Raw genomic sequence first — 10,850 nt, forward strand, 5'->3', positions numbered from 1 at the left:
CCCTCGGGCCACAGGTTGGATACCCCTGCTCTAAATCTAGGAATTCAATTCTATACGTACTATAAGTTGCCACAAATTGTAAATGTTCATCTTGTCCATTCAGCCAACTTTAAAAAAAAGATTTAATTCTTCTGTCCCCTTCCAAAGGAAAAAAATATCATCTAAGAATCTCTTCCAAAGGCTTATCTGTTTATAGTATTCAGATGTATAGACAAAACAAGATTCAACATAAAGGGTAGTTACTGAATGGGTTAAACTTGCCCCCATCGCAACTCCTTTTACTTACTGAAAAAATTCCCCCTGATATTCAAAGTAATAGTTCTCAATAACCCAAGTTGCCAATTTCATCAGGAAATCAGTCGAAATTCTTTCACTGTCTTCCCTCAAGTCCAGAACTTCTCTAATAATTGACAAAGCCCCCTCCTAGGAGATTTTTGTATAGAGCAGGGGTGTCCAACCTGTGGTCCGAGGGCCGCATGCAGCCCAGTGAAGTATTTTGTGCGGCCCCGGTCAAGGACGATGCAGTGTTTTCCTCTGCAGCCCCCGGGTGTTTACTGTCTTGCCGGCTCCCTCCTCTGTCTTACTGCAGCGTTTGCTCATTTGTGTGGCCCCAGAAACATTTTTATCAGCCAATGCAGACCAGGGAAGCCAAAAGGTTGGACACCCCTGATATAGAGGGAGACTATATCCGTATAGTCACTAACCACACATCAGTATTTAGCATCAAATCTTGATCTAATATCCGATGAAGGTGTGATGAATCTTTCAAATATGATGGCATTTTCACTACCTTCTAATGTAGAAAAAATTATAAAGAGCAAAAATGGATATATGATCTGGGCTCAATGAGCCCTGATGGGTTGAATGAATAAATAGACTGGCAATCTCTAATCTAAGGGCTTGTGAGAAAAGTTGGTAGAGTATAACTTTAAAAGTAAACCTGTTAGTTTCCGGTCTGAAGCCGGGAAGAGAATGACGTGGCTATCAGCTGGGGAATGATTTCAGGTATTTAAATGGTTGTAAGTACGCTGCCGCCATCTTTAACTTGATAAAGTGGTCAAGAGGAATGGTGGTGACCTTAATAGGTAAGAACTTTACAGTTTTTTCTATGTAAAAGTTTATAAGGTTGTTTGTTGGTTTTATTTATTTATACCCTGCCCTTATCCAGGGCAAGTTACAGGCTCACATACAAAAATGTAAAATATAACAAACAAGTCGAATCAACGACAAACATATCTACAAAATAGGGAAAACAATCCAGACACTAAAATACATCGGTGACCAGCACCCTACTATCATCAATCTCTACTCTTCCTCATTCATTCAGTCTCAGAACCCTGCATTTCAACTGACAAAACAGATGCACTTTTGCTTTAGGCACTGATGGTTTCTTTGTGTGTCCTAGGAGAATGGTCTTGAGAAAGCGACTGTGAAACATGTCGGCCATGACTCCCTATTGAGAGACTGCTGAGATAAGTGCATTTAAAATATATTTAAGCTTAAGGTTTAAGTATTGAAAAGAAAAATGAGAAATATTTAAAATGTACAAAAGAATTTAAAATATAGAAAGAAAATTATTTTAAAAAAGGCAGGAGGAAACAAACCAATGAGGAATTAACACATAAAGCTCACAGCAATGAGATGATTGAGCAGTGAAGTGGTGTGGCTGAGGTTCGGTGGATAAAAAGTGTTGACTCAAGTGACATCTATTTGATAAGACTATATTGTACGGGTGGTTCCCTTGAGAAGATATTTGGCCATAATATTAGATAACTATTGTTTTTATTTCAGGAGCTTTTACATACTGTGCAGTGTTGGTTACTTTCCCCCTGGTTTCTTAGAAGAAGCATAGCAGTTATTTCACAGTCTTCCACCACTCTTTCCATGAAAAAAATATTTCTTGATGTTGCATTTGATTCTAAATCCTTGTAGCTTATCATGTCCTCTAATTCTAAAGTGTCCCTTCATTTGAAAAAGCCTTGTTTTGATCAGTAATACCTTTTAAATATTTAAAGGTTCGCATCATGTATCGTTTGTCTCTCCACTTCTCTAATGTATACCTATTTAGGACCTCGTGTCCTCTGATGGAGATATCTTTCAATTTTGGTCACTTGCCTCTGTACAAGCACCAGGCTTTTTGGAAGGGCCATTCTTTAACTGGGTGTCTCCGTTTAGAGATACTGAGGTCACAAATTAGGAAGCAATAATAGAACCGTCTAGGTTCCATTGTTGAATAGGTTCATATCATATGACCTCAGGGTCACTAAATGGAGATGCCCAGTTAATGAATGGCCCCCTTTAAGTTTTATTTTTACTTATCTTGGTAACCAAACCACTGACTTCTAGCCCTGCATTACTGTACTGCAATGACTCACATTCTTCCATAGGATGTTAAATCACCAGCCAAGAGGTGAAAGCAGAGAACCCCAGTTCTCTGGCTCAAAGGTGCATTTATGAGATTGTAAAGTAGGGCTTTCTAAACCTAAGAACCTAAGCACCTAAGCATTACTATACTGACTCAGACTGATAGTCCATCCAGCCCATTATCCTGCTTCCAAAAGTGACCAATCCAGGTCAAAAATACCTGGAAGAATCCCAAACACTAGCAAGATTCTATGCTACTGATTCCAGGACAAGCAATGATTTCCTCCGTGTCTATCTGAATAATAGGTTATGGACATTTCCTCCAGGAACTTGTCCAAACCTTTTTTTTACACCCAGATATGCTAACTGCTATTAATACCTCCTCCAGCAATGAATTCCATAGCTTAACTTCATTGTGAAACAATTAATTTAAATTTAGCCATTCTAGTCTACTCAGGATTTTGTAGACCTCTATCATATCTCTCTTCAACCATCTCTTTTCTAAGCTGAAGAGCCCTAGCCTCTTTAGCCTTTCCTCATATGAGAGGAGTTCCATCCCCTTAATAATTTGGGTTGCTCTTCATTGAACCTTTTCTAATTCTGCTATATATTTTTTGAGATATGGCAACCTTTCTTGGGGATTGTGCATTTCATAGGCAGCGGAACACTTTTTTGTTTCAGGGGGCCCAGAAGCTCTGTCCCATACCCTACCCAAGCTCCACCCTAGACCCCGCCCCCATAATAGTACTAATTGTAATACCATTTTTTCCATTCATTTTTCATATATGTTTATGCTTATTTAAGATTTGATATATCACTCCTGCATTTTACCTAAGCGGTTTATAATGTATATACACACAATATAATGTTATTAACAATACATAATGGTTAACCACAAAATTAAACTACGCAAAGCACACTGTATGTTTCTCAACATTCATTCCTACCAGAACACCTGGCCTTGGCAGATAACCCCTATGCAAATAGAGGACCAGAAACTAAAGTACTAATATATACAAACAAAACCCTAATATGCAAGACCCTGCATGCAATACAACCCAGAGAAATATAAACAAATGCATTTCTTCCTGAACAGTGCAAAATATAGACAACAGATGTAATTTCTCAAAACTGACACAATTCAATCATTTCCTCTACCTTTGTTGCCTGGTGATTTTGGTTTTCAAACCATCTTTCCCAGTCTCTGATTGCACGTCCTTCTGTCTGTGCTCTTAACTGTGTATCCAGGGCTACCTTATCCATTTGCTGTTTTTCTCTCCTTCACTTTCTGGCATACATCCATCTTTAGCATTAACTTTTAATATTCAACTTTCTTCTATTTTTCTGCTTACTTCTCAAAATCTACTTTTCCATGCTTTCCCTTCCCATCTATCCATGTGTTCCATCTCCTCCCTCTTTCTTCTCCCCTATTCCCATCTATCCATAAGGAGCATTTCTTCTTCTTATCTCTTCCCGGTTGCACCCATTGCTGTGCATCATCTCCTCCCTCTGTCTCCCCTTCCCCTCCATCCCTATGCACCATCTCATCCCTCTCCCATGGTCAGACATCTCTGTCTTCCCCCTTCTCCCCTCATATGGTCTGGCATCTTTCTCCTCTCCTTCCCATAGCCTGGAATCTCTCTTCTCTCCCATGGTCTGGCATCTCTCTCTCCTTCCCTCCTTCTTCCCAAGGTCTAACATCTCTCTCCTCTCCTTTCTGCGGTCTGGCATCTCTCTCTCTCCCCTTTTTCCCTTCCATTCTGTGGTCTGGCATCTCTCTCTCTCTCTCTCCTTCCCATTCCAGTGGTCTGACATCTCTTCCTTCTTTGGGTTATCACTTTTCCCTCCCAGTGTAACATTTTTCCCTCCCTCTTCTCCATCACTATCATGTCCAACAATTTTCCCTCTTTCTTCCTTTCCCCATATACATCATCTCTCTTTCCCTCTCATGCCACACATCTGTATCCAAAAATTATCTGTTCCTTTTCCCTCCTCCACCGGCAGCATTTCTTTCTCTCCCTTCCCACTACTCCACCTATGCAGTATCTCTCTTTTTCTCCTTTCCTATTTCCCCCATCCAGTGCATTTGTCCTTCCCAACCCTCTCCCAGTACATGCAGTATCTGTCTTTCCCAAACCCCTGAGCATCTGTCCTCCCTGCCTTCCCAACTCCCTACCCCTGCACCCAGCCTCTCCCCGCCAGGCTCTATACTCAGCCACCTTCCCTCTCTCCTCCCATCAGGCACTGTACCTAGCCCCCTTCTCTCCTCCCCAGTCAGAATTTGCACCCTGCTCCCTCGCCAGTCAGACTCTGCACCCAGCTCCCCTCCCTCCCTCCACTGTCAGGCTCTGCACCCAGACCCCTTCCTTCCCTCCCCTGTCAGACTCTGCACCTAGCCACCCCCTGTCAGACTCTGCACCTTCCTTCCCTTAACTCTGCACCCACCCCCCTTTCCTCTCTCGCTTTGCACTCAGCCCCATCCTCCTACCTCCTCTGGCCTGGTGGTCCAGAGGTGCAGGGGCAGGAGTGAGCTTTCCAGCTCCTGTCCTGCTACTAACCCGGTCAGTCGCGGCTGGCTTCTTCTGCCGCTAAGTGGCAATGAGCAGGGATGCACTTTGATGCTCCTGCTCCACACTCAGTGGCTTCTTTGACTGGCTCCCGCATATTTTTGTGATTCACAAGAATTCGCGGGACCAGTCAAAGAAGCAACAGAGCAAGAACTTCAAAGCACGCTCCCGCTCATTGCCGCTCTGCGGCAGAAGAAACCAACCGCGACCGGCTGGGTTGGCAGCGGGACAGGAGCTGGAAAGCTCGTTCCTGCTCGCTGCACCTCTGGACCACCAGGGATGATGAAAGTGGCAATTTTTGGGGAGGCCATGGCCCCTGTGGTAGTCCCCCTTTCTGACGCTTATGGTATATTTAGTTGTGTTTTTTGGGATATCCACAATGAATATGAATAAGAAAAATCTTCAAGCAGAGAGAGCATTATGGTCTGTGCCTCTGTGTTAAAAGCACTGTGTCCAGGATGGCTAGGCACACAATTAAGCTGTGGAAGCTACTGTTGGAGGTTGTGGTCAAGGCAGCTAACACAGTGGGAATAGAAGTTTAGACAAGACCCTGGAGAAAAGGTCCATAACAAATTATTAGTCAAGTATATTTGGGAGGGCTCTGAGAAATAGATCTACTATTTTGGATCTACCAGATACTTGTGGCCCAGAATGCTGGGCTTGATGTGTCTTTGTCTGACTCAGTATAGCTTTCCTTATGTTCTTATGGGAGGGAGATAAACATGGATAATTCACCACTCCCATGGGATAACTAAGAATAAGGTCTAAAGGAGGAAGAAACTGTTTGACCAAAAATATGAAAAAGAAGGAGCAGAAGCCACCTGGGTTGAATGAGTGAAGAATTATTCTGTCAAAATGTGGAATGAGCTGAAAGATTTCTGTATAGTATGACCATCTTCAGAAGCAAGAGCCCACTGGAATGTGCCGACCTAGCTATCAAACTCATTCCCTCACAGCAAGTTTCAAGTTTATTAGGATTTTATATACCGCCTATCAAGGTTATCTAAGCGGTTTTTTTACAATCAGGTACTCAAGCATTTTCCCTATCTGTCCCGGTGGGCTCACAATCTATCTAACGTACCTGGGGCTGTGGAGGACTGAGTGACTTGCCCAGGGTCACAGGGAGCAGCGCGGGGTTTGAACCCACAACCCCAGGGTGCTGAGGCTGTAGATCCAACCACTGCGCCACACACTCCTCAACTACAGTACATCTCTGAGAACATAGAAGAAGAAACAATCTATCAATGATAGAAAAGCCAAAACATCTGGAAGAAATAACAAACAAATGTACTATACTATTTTATCAACGCACATTCCAGTCTCTTAAAATTATTAGACCAGAGAACAAAGCTAAACCACTAGTGTCCTGATTCAGGGCCAAAGTCAGAATCTGCCAGGCTAATGGAATGACTTAGGGACTGATGCAGTAGAGTGTGCAAGGCATTGCGCAGAACCAGCACAGTTTTGTGACTATACAGATTCAAAGCCTTGCATTAGACAGCAGCACACAGCATATTAATTATAATGAGGCAAATGCAGAAAAATACACAGAAGACTTAAAGGCTGAGCACCACACCAGGGTTTTAACACCAAGTCTGAGAAGGAATAAAAGGGCTAGCTCATTCTTCTGCAGTAGCATCTGTGAGGATTTAATATCTATTTCTTTTTTGCTGTGAGCATGCCAGATCTGCAACTTTTTTGTGGGCTCATGGAAGAACGTGGGTGAAAAGAAAGATCGGATGGGGGAGGTGTGCTGTAAGAGCTGGATGCTGAGAACACAAGGTTCTAAGCAAAGGGCATGCTTACCTATAAAAGCACACATCTGTGCATATGCTGGAATGCTGCTCTATACATAATGACATTTTATGCACAGAATAATATTCCCCTAAAATATATATGCTATGAGTGGAGATATCACTTGTATTAGCTTAATACATATTTTCAAATTGAAAGCCTCAGTTACACCCCGTCCTCCGCTGCATTAGTTGTTTAGCTGGGAATTATTAGGTGTTGACGAGGGAAACTGTGGTGCAGTGGTTAAAGCTCAGCACCCTGAGGTTGTGGGTTCAAACCCATGCTGCTCCTTGTGACACTGGGCAAGTCACTTAATCCCCCCTTTGCCCCAGGTACATTAGATAGATTGTGAGCCCACCAGGACAGACAGGGAAAAATGCTTGCGTACCTGAATAAATGTATGTAAACCGTTCTGAGCTCCCCTGGGAGAACGGTATAGAAAATTAAATAAATAAATAAATAAAATAAATGAATCCTCACCAGCTTCCTTGATTCAAAACAGTATATATTTTTTAGCAGTGAACTTAACACTAGGGAGAGTCGGATGACTGTAGCGGCTCTGGGAGTTCTTTGATAAAGCATTCGCGAAACATGTTGGACTCCATATCTCCCAGGTCATGATTAAAGAAAGCACAAGCTAAGTTTACAAGTTTAATATTACTTTATTCCTAAAAACATGTTAAATACCATTTAAGTTCACTGCTAAAAAAAATATATAGTGTTTTGAATCAAGGAAGCTGGTGAGGAGTCATCACCCAATAACTCCCAACTAAACAACTAATGCAGTGGAGGAGGGGGTGTAACTGAGGCTTTTGATTTGAAAATATGTATTAAGCTAATACAAGTGATATCTCCACTCATAGCATATATATTTTTGTGGATCTTACATCTATGAGTAAAACAATTTAATAAAGCTGACCATCTTAATAGGAACAGAATAGTATTCCAGCATATGTACAAATATGTGCAGATACATGTTATTCTGCCCAAACATGCACGCAACACTAGTTGTCTTAGCGCAGAATCTCATGCATTTGCATCCAGTGTGCTCTCCCTGATCAGCACACAAGTTTTACACAGGTCCTGTTTGCATATAATTTGTTTACTGCATCAGAGAGCAACAATTTGGCATAATACTTTTGTTAGGAAGCGATGCACAGCTCTAATGTACACTTATTGCATTGTCCCCTTAGTTTGGATGTTTTATGTACTCAGGTATGACTTACAATAAAATTACACTTTTATGCTATTTTTTCATAGATTATTTTTGGATCTTATATGCCAAATTTTAATTGAATTAGAGAAAAGGTCCTAAAATCGCTTTTTAAAAAAATTAAAAAAAAAAAAAAAAATAACAACTGACTTATTGCCATTTCTTGCATAAAACCTGAGCAGTTCTAATTGTTCAATAAAAGCACTGTAGTAGTAGTGCAGGTCAAAAATACTAAGCTAGTTTTAAGGATAATGAATTGCTGAACAGTTGTCTTTGACTGATTACCTTTAGTCAACAGAAGTAATGAGGGGATGCTGAAAAGTTCTCAGCCCAACCAAGAAGAGAATGTCTGGATGTGGTTCAATCAATGATCTGAAACAATGTAAAAAAAAACAAAACAAAAAAACATTGAATTTTGTTTCTGTAAATTGGCACTTAACAAAATACCATAACATCCTTCAGCTACAGTGGCAAAATAATGCTCAGAATTAGGAAGTTGGTTGGTTGGGCTGAGAACTTTTCAGCACCCCTTGATATCTCCTTCTAAATCCTTCTCTGAGAACCACATTTGGTTTGGTAAACAAATGGGGGAAGGGGTGGGGGGAAATCCTCTAAACAGGCAGCAATGAGGAGTGGCTAAAAGCAGCGGGAGGATGGTGAGAGAGGACAGTCTACGGGATGGGAGACAATTTCCATAACTGTACCACAAAGATTAGTAGATAAAACCAAGTAAAACACTGAAGACAGTCAGAAACACTGAAAACTGTTATTGTGGAGAAAGCAAGCGATACGGTAGAAGTCTTCTTTTTAAAGAATTATGAACTCTAGCTGTGCTAAAAATATCCATCACCCACATTCATTTATTTAGTTAGTTAGTTTTCTTTCAAATCTGTTGATTTTCATGTGTGAGATGTATTTAGAGTCAGTAGAGAAGTCCAGAGTCAATATCGGTCTGTAATTAGCATCTACCATAGTGACATGAACAAACAACAGATGACCTTATTCAGGTAAGGTTGAAACATTGTCTATTGTCTTTGTCTGTCAAGAAGCCTGAACGGGGAGGATTTCAACGTCAAACGTGAAACGACAATGCACCCTAACAAGGACCACACTATTAACATCTGTGACATACATTTTCTGTTAAAAGGTTCAGCATTTCTGGTAGTTGATCAGTCAGAGGTGAAGTAGCTATAGTGCCGCTCGCATCTCTGCACTGGAGTGTGGCGAGAAGTCCAGGGATGAAATTCTATCCTTTTGACATCATTTTTTTTTTTTTTTTAATTATCTGATTACTCTCTGTGCCAAGCGACTGTGGTTTTATTGACCCACTGAAACCCACATAACTTGGCACAAGGACTATAAATCATCAGATATATTAATCGTGCAGCAATCATTTATTTCTGAAGCCAAATCTACAGCATTTGCATGCAGCAGTTAACAAGCCCCGCAGACCTATTTCTGTGCATTTTTATTTGCTCTTCTGCTCCCTCCTCCCGTTTTTCTTGCAGCATTGTGCAATAACTGAAATGTAACTGCTTTATACTTAAGCAATGTTTGTGCTCCATGTGGAGAGCTGGCTTCCATTCTGTTCCTGGAGTCAAACTGAGGAAGGACACAATGGGTGTGTTGTGCTATGTGCTGGTATGGTAAGTATGACAGCTTGGAATAGGAGGTGTGAGCTGCCTTTTTTTTTTTTTTTCAATACCAAGATTCTTTACAGGGCAAGCGCCACAAGCTAATCAAACAGCTCTGGGACACACTGCACCACAAAGGTTCCCTGCTTTTGCGATCCAGAGAACACAACAGTCAAATTCATTGGCAGTGTGAATCTAGTTACATTTGTTGTGGCATGCCAAAATTAAATGAAGCATAGTTTTTCTTTTAAGAAAATACATTCTATAAATTGCAATGTTAGATGCAGTGCTCATGGTCCCAAATAAACTGCGTTGTACGAAATGGTATTTCTTTGTATTGCCCATTTTTTAAAAAAAAATAATATGTTTTAAAAAAAGGTTTCCAACAAACTAATACAATTGCCACCATTTCATAGACAAAGCTTTTAATTTCGCAATAACACGTATGGCTTGGCTTCGAAACTTAAACCAGGCATTCCTCCAAGGAGTACAAAAATAAAATACACATGCGTATATATCTTACCTTTGTTCAAGGGAAATGCACAGAGACCCCAGTTCTGTGATCCAGTGCACTAAGCCGGCTGGCCAGAGCGCTTTGTAGGCTACTGTACGGAGCTCATCTGAACCGTACACCTGCTTCTTCAGCAGCGCTAGCTCAAATAAACGAGCAGGACAAAGGAGCAATGTCAGCCGAGGGCAACACCCTCCTTTTGGGTCACTAACTTTCACTGTGAGCAGCTAGTAAGCTGTTGAGATAACATTGCAGGCAAACCTTGCCTTTGGCAGACAAAAAAAAAACCCTACTCCAGCGCCTGATAGCAGATACACAAGCCCTATCGCTCTGCATTCCACCTCTTCAGCTCAGCGCCTGGGAGAGCAGCAGTCACCAGCTTGCCAGAATAGAAGCTTAAAGGCATTCCCAGTTCCAATAATTATCCACTTGTATGCCTGCTTCTTCTATTTCTTCTGAATAGACTTTTTCTTTCTTTCTTTATTCCAGAGAAAGCCCAGCATAATATGCCACACTGTTTTCCATAAGCAAAATGGCTGGTCCTTTCAACAGTACTGCAGACAGCTCATTGGGTTTCACTAGCTTTTTGTAGCCATAGCAACAACCAACAGACAGACATGTACAACAAGCATGGCTGACCATGTGCAGGTCCACCAGGGCAGAATGTTAATTTTTGCCCATAAAACTACTCAGTTTTTCCGGCTAGTGCTACAGAGGCAGTAACATATTCAGGTGTTAATTCTGAATCACACAATATAGTAATATTC

The 10,850-nt window shown here is 41.3% G+C and overlaps 1 protein-coding gene across 7 annotated transcripts in view; it reads right to left on the reverse strand.

Annotated features, from left to right (window-relative positions):
• Positions 1-10,627, reverse strand: part of SORBS2 (sorbin and SH3 domain containing 2) — a 515,532-nt gene extending 504,905 nt beyond the window's left edge. For 4 of the 7 annotated variants that reach the window (XM_033943759.1, XM_033943750.1, XM_033943740.1 and 1 more), the window contains exon 1: positions 10,096-10,627. The gene's annotated coding sequence lies outside the window, so the exon portion shown is untranslated. The remainder of the gene's footprint in view (positions 1-10,095) is intronic. The other 3 variants (XM_033943768.1, XM_033943785.1, XM_033943776.1) reach the window with 3 other exon arrangements.
• Between the last annotated feature and the right edge of the window lie 223 nt (positions 10,628-10,850).

Source organism: Geotrypetes seraphini, chromosome 1 (assembly GCF_902459505.1).
Source record: "Geotrypetes seraphini chromosome 1, aGeoSer1.1, whole genome shotgun sequence".
NCBI lineage: Eukaryota > Metazoa > Chordata > Amphibia > Gymnophiona > Dermophiidae > Geotrypetes > Geotrypetes seraphini.